At 42.3% G+C, this 9543-nt stretch overlaps 1 protein-coding gene across 1 annotated transcript in view; it reads right to left on the bottom strand.

Annotated features, from left to right (window-relative positions):
* The window catches only part of fhip1aa (FHF complex subunit HOOK interacting protein 1Aa), a 28869-nt gene that overhangs the window by 17998 nt on the left and 1328 nt on the right, over positions 1-9543 (bottom strand). Inside the window, exon 2 of the mRNA XM_031863163.1 lies at positions 159-219. The gene's annotated coding sequence lies outside the window, so the exon portion shown is untranslated. The remainder of the gene's footprint in view (positions 1-158; positions 220-9543) is intronic.

Raw genomic sequence — 9543 nt, forward strand, 5'->3', positions numbered from 1 at the left:
TGCCCCAGTGAGGCAGAAACATCCCCACCAAGTTCAGGCACATAGTCAAACTTTCACCATCTGCTTTCAGTTAGAAGAGAGGGTGGCTGGATTCTTGAGAAGGAATGTGTGTGTGTGTGTGTGTGTGTGTGTGTGTGTGTGTGTGTGGGGTTTCATACCTTTGCTGAACCATCTTTAACAGGGACGCGTCGCTAAGCAGACAAGGAGCTCATTCTTGATCTGTTGTCACAAAAACAAGAGGGATGAAGATATGTCAAAGAGAGGAGCAGGAAGTGAGTAAGCGTGTGAGAGGCCAGGCATGGTGGGAAGTGACTGGACATGAGTAAGTTTCTCCGAAACGCTTCTTGGACGGAGATGGAGAGGGAGGAGGTTTCAAAGGGGGAGGGAGGGGAGAGCAGGAGGGGGGAGGGAGTAAAAAGAGGAAAAAATATGGTGAGAGAAAGTGTAGAGAGGAGGAGGCGCAAGAAAAATGACAGCGACAGTGTTTACGTGCATAGAAAGTTTAGAATGAACCAATGTTTCTGCAGGATTTCAACATCAATATCAAACCCTCATGATCCCTCCGTCGTGGGAGAATAACACCATTGACTCTTCCAATTAGTGTCGCGATGCAATTGGCATCCTTCACTACAGTGAGAGGCCAACTGCCCTCTCCAGCAATTACACCGAGCCATCGTGCGAAATCCTGTCACGTAATGCAGCAGCCGCAAAACTCTCACAATCTAGTTTTAAATCACACGTATATTAAAACATAAAATCAATTCTTTACACTCAGTTTCCAGTCGGCTCAAAACCGGTGGAGTGGGCAGATTCTAAAAGGTCTGGACCCCGCCTATAACAAATGTGGGTTTCTTGGAAAACATGCAATCTTTCATAAAATCGTGACGTCGTGTGAACAGAGAGTGAGAGGGAGACAGATGGAGATGTGTGTGTGTGTGTGTGGGCGAGTGTGTTAAAAAGGAGAGTCATCAAACACTCATTTCGTTTTACAGGCTGGTTTTGTGCCTCTCGATGGGACTCGCACTTACAGTTTTTCTCCAAGCAGCACAGTATAGACACCACCCATGGAGATCTACATTATATTCAATGTAACTCACAGGGACTCACTGTTCTGTTAATTTTAAGTTCGCCGTCTTGTTCAGGACACTTTGACGTGTTAAATCGGTGGAGCTCAGAAACTCCAGCCTTGTGATTAAAGGCTCGGATACAGCAGCATGAAACGTAAATTTAATTCCCTTTTTTTCCTCTTCTGAGCCGACAGAATCATTGCAATATTTCATCTTGTATAACTGAGGAGATGACGGTCCTGTGTAATCAAACCTCCTTCTATGTGTCAGCAGTGAAAGCCTGATAGAGAACAGTTTAACCACCATGCTCCCTTGCTCTTGAGTTTGTCCTGCTGTCATTTTGCTCCTGGCAAAATATTGCCAAATATATCAAAATAATAGCCTCAGAAATTCTTTATTGGTTGGGCTAAAGTCACTATGAGAAGACAGAGATAAACAAACATTATCTTGCTCATCTCTTGTCTTTTCTCATGAGATGCAGAATAGCCTGCAGGATATCCTGATTTGCTGCGGCACTGTGCATCAACCCGCTCGCTGTAGACTGGTCGGATTCACTTTTCTTTAAGCTGCTTTCAGCCGTTCACCGGCCTCACTTTTTGCCTCAGGTTATTGTCAAAAAGAGCTCCTGAAGGTTTGTTTTTGTCTGTTTGCAAGATTAGCTTCATGTAATCAGTGATTAGCTCCTCTCAGACAACAATACTCTGGCAACAACTGACTTCCTTCTCTCAAATATGCTCTAGTTGGTACAGTTTCAATTTCTTGAACTATGGGCCAAATAGGTCAAGCTAATCAATTTTCCACAACTAGGACTAAGTGCCGGCATCTTAAAACACTCCGAAGAATCCAACGAGGGTCTGAAATATGCAACAAAGGCCGAAGATTAAAATATGCTTTTTCAACTAACCCAGTAAAAGGCCCTGCTAATAAAAGTCATGACCTACATCGTGCTCCCATTTACAGTACCTGCTGTCATGTTGTCACGCAGTTACCCAGAAGCCACTGCTCTACTTGCTCAAAATAACCTGACATACCGTAGAGCCGGAAATGGGACGAGCAGAGCACATGCTAAAATATAGGTTGTTAAAAATACATCATTTGTGCATGTGTGTGTGCGTCGGTTCTTGAGATCTGAATGTTGACATGAGAAGGCAGCGTTGCCTGAGTGCATATTTTTCTGTTTACGGTCTCAAACTGCCGGCGTAGCAGTCTCATTGTGACACAAGCCTCCGCCGGATTCTCCTAATTTCCAATTATGGCAATTTGATTCGTCGCTTCCACGTCTCCGCAGTCAGAGACGATCAACAGAGTAGTTGAAACCCCGCCTGGGCTTTCTCTCAGTACAGAGGCAGTTAGCTGCCCCCAAAGACACCACGACTCTATTCGTTTCCAACACGAGAGGACATTTGGACGTCACAGGGTCATCTTTTTGAGAAATACAGAATGTCAGTCTCAGAGTGTTATTCAGCAATTCTTTCCTAAACATATGTTGATGTTTTGGACTTTGGGTCCATTTTCAACCGACAATCGATTGACAACTCAGACTTTTTAAAAATGTAACATGTTGAAGAAACTGGTTGACCCTGTTGTGTTGTACAACACTGTTGCTATGTTATTTAACTGAACAATATGCTTTGGCGCACTAATTATATTCCTCTCTTCTTCTTTTAACTTGTTTTTCACTCATTGATGTCGGGCCGTGATTGAAGGTCTCACAAGCCAAGTATTCAGTCACACCAACAGTTAGAAACTCAGTTCTTTTTACTGCTATTTGTTTGTAAGGTGACGTGTTTTCGAAGTATGAGTCGATGCCTCCATTTATTCCTGCGGGTCTCAGCTAATTGACGCAGACTGAAAAGTCATTTTTTGGCTCATTCTTATTAACAAGAGACTAGATAAGAGCCATGAATGAAATTGTTACAAAATATCCATTTTTGCTGGACCATGTCATGCCTTTCCAACTGTGAATTGTTGCATCGGTTTAAGTCATTATTTATAAATCACTACACAGATACAGCTGGAAACCAAGGCCATGTCCATACTACTCCGTTTCCATTTGAAAACGCATATGTTTTGCTACGTTTACACTGAGCGTCCACACTACGCCGGCGTTTGAGCACCGAGGACGGTTAAGTTTGAAAACTCCGGGTTGCGTTTTCGTGTGGACGGGCGTAAACGCATACATTTAGAAACGATGGCGCTCACACCCGCGTTCGCTACTTGATTGGTTCTTAGCAGTCATGACGTGTCCTTCCCTGATTAGTCACACTCATATCATGTGACCCTTACCTGGAAGCTCACAAACAACAACATTGATTACCGATCGACTACCAGGTTAATGGACAACTGATTACAGGTGTTGCTGACCTTGTTGTCTTTACTAGCAGCTGTTGTTCAGTTAAAGTCTGTATTATTACGGAGGAAGCAGCTGTTAATGGAGGGATTAGCGAGCGGCGTTATCAGCCCTACGGAGCGGACGTTTGAAGTCACGGTTTGCGGCTTTGAGGGTGATGGACACAAAACGGAGGACTTTCCTGTCCTTATTAATGCTTATTTTGTTCTGCACATCTATTGTGAAGTCCGTAGATAAAATGTAAAGGAACAAAACAGTAATTGCTCTCCAGTAGGACAGATGCACCAGCAGAGCTACGAGTGAGAACAGACAACGAAACCGAGAGGGAACGAGTGAGAGACGTGTGTTGACCACATTTATGGACCAATAATCTAGTAAACCTTTACGTGTAAGTGTTGATTTTAAAGTAAATGTGATGTGTCAGAGAGCGATAGAGCAAGACCTGCAGCGTTATAACTAACGTTAAGTCTGAAAAATAAAACTTCTAAAACTTTCCACGAACTGTGTCCGTTTCAGTTCATAGAGGAAGATTTTAGAGAAGATCTTAAGTATCAAACACGACCTTTTCATTTAAACTAAGCAACCAACCATTTTAACTAAGCAATGTCACGGGGCATGATGGAGGACTCAAGCGCAGACAGTCAGATGCAGTGAGAAAGGGTTTTAATGAGTGACGAACAAAACAGGAGCCTTTACCGGAACACAACAGGGAATCCAAGGACAAGAAACGAGGGGGGGAAATCCGGCAGGACGAGGCAGGGCAGACAGACTGGGAAACCAGGAACAGGACGAGCAAAAACGGGCGTGTAGACATGAACAATGACCTGGCAGTGAGTGACAGAGACAGGGGTTGATAAAGTGGCTTGAACAAGTGAGGAGAGTTGTGCTGATGAGGGAGTGCTTGATTAGAGGCAGGTGAAGGGAGTTAGGTAGAGTGAGGAGGGTGAAGTTACACAAAGACACAAAACACACAAGGCAAAGCCTGATTGTGACAAGCAACCAATCTACTTCCTGTTTACATCGACACCCACGTGCATGCCCAGTGTACGTGAAGAGTCATGTGATATTTGCTTTTAGGCGTGTTAGTCTGGACGGAGATCAATTCGAAAACGATGCTGAAACGCCGTGTGGACGGAGATCGTTTTTGGTTGAAAACTCCGTTTTGATGCAGCAAAGGGAGCAACAGGCTCTCGTCTGTTCACTCCCAAGGTAAACATGAAGACAAAGTGAGAACTATTGTGTTGCACAGAAACAAAAGAAGATAAAAGCCCAAGGCTGAAAGGAGCAAACAGGGTAAAAAAAAAAAAAAAAAAAAAAAGGAGAGAAAAGTGCACCTCAAGGGGTTTTGTCCGTTTTTTCTGATCTGGTTTCGGGTATTGTCAGGTTTCTGTCTTCCCAGAGGTTTTCATACGCACACAGGCGTCGTCTGGACAAATAGTTCAGAGGCAGGACACACCCTTTATTCAGAATAAAGATCCTATTTCTTGCAAAACAGGACGTTTAAACCTCAATTCCAGAGACTTTAGAGAGGAGATATTCAAAAAGACATTGTGTCGGCGAGGCGTTTTGGGTGCTAGATGGCGGAACAGAAGAAAAGTCGGACTTTTTCAAGTCGAACCAGCCTTATTACATAATTGACAGTGAGGTGGCCGCCATGGCAACGCAGTGACAGACATGCCCATTAAAGTGATAGTAGCTGATGAAATATTTAAGGGCTACTGCTGAAGACAGTGCCTGGTCTAATAATGTATAGTCTTCCCCGTCCTCAGCCATTCAACAACACAACAAAGGGACACAAGGAAATCTCAAACAACAATCTAACCATTGTAATTTTTGCTGTTAAATGTCAAAAAGAATAATCAAAAGTATTAATTTAAAATAGTTTAATTTATTTATGTTGTTATTTCGGGGGCCTACTGTAAAAAGAAGCGGATAGAAAAGAAAATCAATGTTGTTTTGATAATTTTCCTATAAACTCCACTCCATCATACTGTTCCATATATGAAGTATCAGGTGCTGAATAATGACTGTAAATAACTTATGAGATAAGACTGTGATTATGTAGGCAGATAGTGTTGCTCCGTACTGCATGCCTGCAGATTCTCACATGCACATGAATACAACAGCCAACACCCTGTTGGCTGTTGTATTCATCTCCAAACTGGTTTCAGAAACAGGCTGCTGGTACCATAATGCTCAGTGATCACAAGGGGTGAATCATTAACATATTCAAATACACACAGGTGCTTAGTGAAGCTGGGAGAAGAAGAAGGGGGAGGTAGCAGTACCAAACATCCAGAGGGTGAAAATACACCGTTCAAAAAAAAACTGAGCTCAATAACAGACGAAGATAATCACCCATACAAGCCAACAAGAGGACAAAAGAGCCCTTATACCCTTTTGATAAAAATCAAAGAGTTCACAAACAGAAACTCTTGAAAGAGAGTTCAGCCTACTATGGAGAGACAGGCTTTTTCTGTAGACAGAGACACCTGTGTTTGTACATTATGCTAAATGCTAATATTAGCATAGCAACATTCTCCCAGCATATCGATGTTTAGGACATTTAATGGTTGCCTTGTTCACTTAGTTTGGCATGTCAGTGTGATAACGTTTGCTAATTAGCATTAAAAACAAAGAACAGGTGATGCTGATGGGAATGCAATTAGTTTTGCAGGAATAATACAACAAAGACATTTAGACCTGCTGATGACGCAAGGTTGAAAAGTCCAAAGGTATTAGAATTTGTCCGAGAGTACGTGAACGTGTGTATCAAATTTCCCGGCAATCCAGCTAACAGTTGTCGAGACATTTTACTCAGAAACACGTCAGCCTTAAAGGTGGCACTAGAGGAAAAGTCAGGGGATCACCGAAGTCATTAGGATTCATCCTCAGGGCACCATGAATGTCTGTACAAACCAAATGTTACAAATGCCTTCTGATACTTTACACAGCTGGTTGTTCACGGCTTCTTTCTGACCCTCACAGGCTAAATTACCTCATTGTATGAAGACAATGTGGGCTGGTGACATCTTTCCAACTTTCATGTTGGTATTCAGCCCATCCCCACTCCACAATAGGCGTCTGTCAGTGATAAGAATGTGTTTCGTGCGGGTAAATCCGATCTCTGCTCCTGCTGCTTCCTCTAAAGCTCGTTTGCATCACGTCTCACTTGTTGACAAAATAAAGAAGGAGCCATGTTTGCATGTGGAATGGAAGATGCAGCATGTCTGAAGTTCAGAGATGTTTACCAGAGAGATGAGAGCGAGCTGCAGAACTGCACTCATGCAATTAGCCAACTGGATGAAAAGAGGGTTCAAACAGCCATTGATATGCAGCTAACTAAATAAAATAGTTAAGGGAATACAGAACATACGAAAACGCCTGCCAGGCTCATCTGGGTCAAATATAAGTTTGGGTGTGGAAACCTAGCTAACCTGTTTTCGTTCTTTTAAGACTCTTTATCGCTTTTAAAACAACTTCTACAATATGATGACCCTTTTTCTCATATATTTTCATGGCAAAGTAGATGCAAACTAATGTATCTGCTGGTGGCGCTTTGTAAAAACACTGGCCTCTTAGACTTTGTGCACAACTACTTTGTCAGTGACGACAGCAACACAAGTGGTTCAAACAGATTCAGTGACTATCTCTATTCTTTTCCCTCTAAATAGAAGCTTTTTTAAGTGACAACACAGTGTGCCAGGAAAATGAGGCTGATTCTTCGTACCAAGCTGGGACACAGATTAGCCAACAAATAAGCCAATATGTACTTTAACTGAATAACAGAATACTCTGTCATCTGTATGTTTTTTTTTTTTTTGGTTTTTTTTTTTTTTTTGGTTTTTTTAAATGGAGCTAAAGTTTGTGTCGTTAGCCTAAACTAGCATAGGCTTAGAAGCACGGGGAGAACAGCTAGCCTGGCTCCCTCCAAAATGTCAAAACTATGCGTTCCAACACCTGCAAAGCTTACTTAACACATACCTAATTTGTTTAATCAGCACACTTTCTTTTAAGCTAAGCTAGGCTATTTACCTCCCGGCTGTAGCTTTATACCATCAACACAGACATGAGGGGGATATCAACCTTCTCATCAAACTCACAAAGAAAGAAAATGTTGAACTATTTTAATGAAATAAAAGAGGTTAAATAAAAGGCAATGGTGATATTATAGGCTGAGCCGCTGAGAAATACTGCCAGTCGCTATCGCCACATAGCTTTCATGCCGTCTGTTACTTCTCAGGGTCAGCGTGATGCTAATCCCAAACACGGGACAAAGCTGAGCTGGCTGTGTCTGTGTTGGGAAATGTTAACACACACACACACCTACCTGCTGGTATGGTGACGGCAGCACCTGTTCCATCTAAATTTCCCACAGGTTCTGGCAAACGCATCATGTATTTAACAAACTAAACAAAAGAACTGTCCCGTTGGCCTCTTTTTTTGCAATAACTACAATAAAACACGAGTTAACTTTCTAACAAGCAAGGTGAAGCAAATCCAATTGCAATCACAAACTTGAACCTATACATCTAATGACATTAGCATAACACTTATTCACAGTCTAGCATGCTGCGATGGAGACTCAGAGATCCCGTTTGTGAAGATCTTGGTTGATCAGTCTGAAAACTGATGTCAACCAAACAGAATTCCCACTAAATGAGATTTGAATCCCCTCTGAACATCACTGGTAATCATACAGATGACTGATTAGCCACATGTTACTCAGAAATGTGTAACATCTTAAACTCCCCTTGCATTCTTTGCTGCATGTCAGTATTCATGTCCAACCGGTTTCAGACGTCGTTATGAAAAATAATGGGAACGTTTACTGTAGTCTCTGGAGTGGAACTGATTCAGAGGCAGCCAGAGACCTGCGACATGTAACCGATTATGTACACAACAGAGATCAGATGGTGCAAATATAAACAGCATCAGAAGGTTCTCTCTATGAAACAGTGAATAAGTGCAGCTTTGTCAAACACAACAAAATCACACTAACTTGCTTCCATACAAATCATGAAAACCTCACAATTTCACACTTTAAAAATGACATTTACAAATACCTTTCAAGTGGTCGATCTGCTGAGAAAACCCTGATATATTTACATCCCTTCCCCCTGAGAGCTGCACAGTTCAGAGTGCGGGGGGGAAAGAGCCACTGTGGAGTACCGGGCTCTAAAGAGCATCCGCACGATGAGCACTTCTAACCACGGCAGCCACATTTGATGATGACATGCAGATGTTTGTGGAGGACACTCGTTCTCAAATTAAAGACCAAAATAGTTTCAGGAGGAGATGGCTCAGTTGTTATCATGTGACCCAAGGATGGACTCTCTGAACACAAGGCTGTCTGTTGAGGGAGGCAGTGGATTTGAAAGCGACCATCTCCAGAGCAACTGTTCAAACTCCATCCACTGGCTGCAAAATATACAATGTGATGACAGCTAATAATTGAGAAAAACTTTATCAAAAGGTCTGATCAACCAAATGTATAGGGTTGAAATGATTAGTTATTGCATTCATTAGTCCATTTCAATATTATTAAACTATTTTGATGATCAATTGATCCCTTTGACAAAAGCTCTCTGGTTACGTCTTCTCAAAAGTGTCTCATATGGAAGAAGAATCGAGATCTTTACAGCTGGACAAAATAAAACAATTTGAGTTGGTCTTCTAGAGGAATTGTGATTTTTTTCCCCCACTATTTTCAGCCATATTATAAATCAAAATAAATAACTGCTTATGTGAGAAATGAATTACCCGATTAGTCAATAATTGTCACGGGGCATGAAGGAGGACTCAAGTGCAGACAGTCAGATGCAGTGAAAAAAAGGTTTTAATAAATCACGAACAAAACAGGAGTGTTCACCGGAACACAACAGGGAATCCAAGGACGAGACACGAGACGAGGCAGGGCAGACAGACTGGGAAACCTGGAACAGGACGAGCAAAAACGGGTGGGTAGACATGAACAATGACCTGGCAGTGAGACAGGGGTTTATAAAGTGACTTGAACAGGTGAGGAGAGTTGTGCTGATGAGGGAGTGCTTGATTACTGATCAGGGACAGGTGAAGGGAGTTGGACTGGTGCTGAGGGAGTGGCTGAGTTGGACTGGTGCTGAG

The sequence above is a fragment of the Anarrhichthys ocellatus genome, unplaced genomic scaffold, assembly GCF_004355925.1.
Source record: "Anarrhichthys ocellatus isolate YVR2014 unplaced genomic scaffold, GSC_Weel_1.0 scaffold28, whole genome shotgun sequence".
Classification (NCBI taxonomy): domain Eukaryota; kingdom Metazoa; phylum Chordata; class Actinopteri; order Perciformes; family Anarhichadidae; genus Anarrhichthys; species Anarrhichthys ocellatus.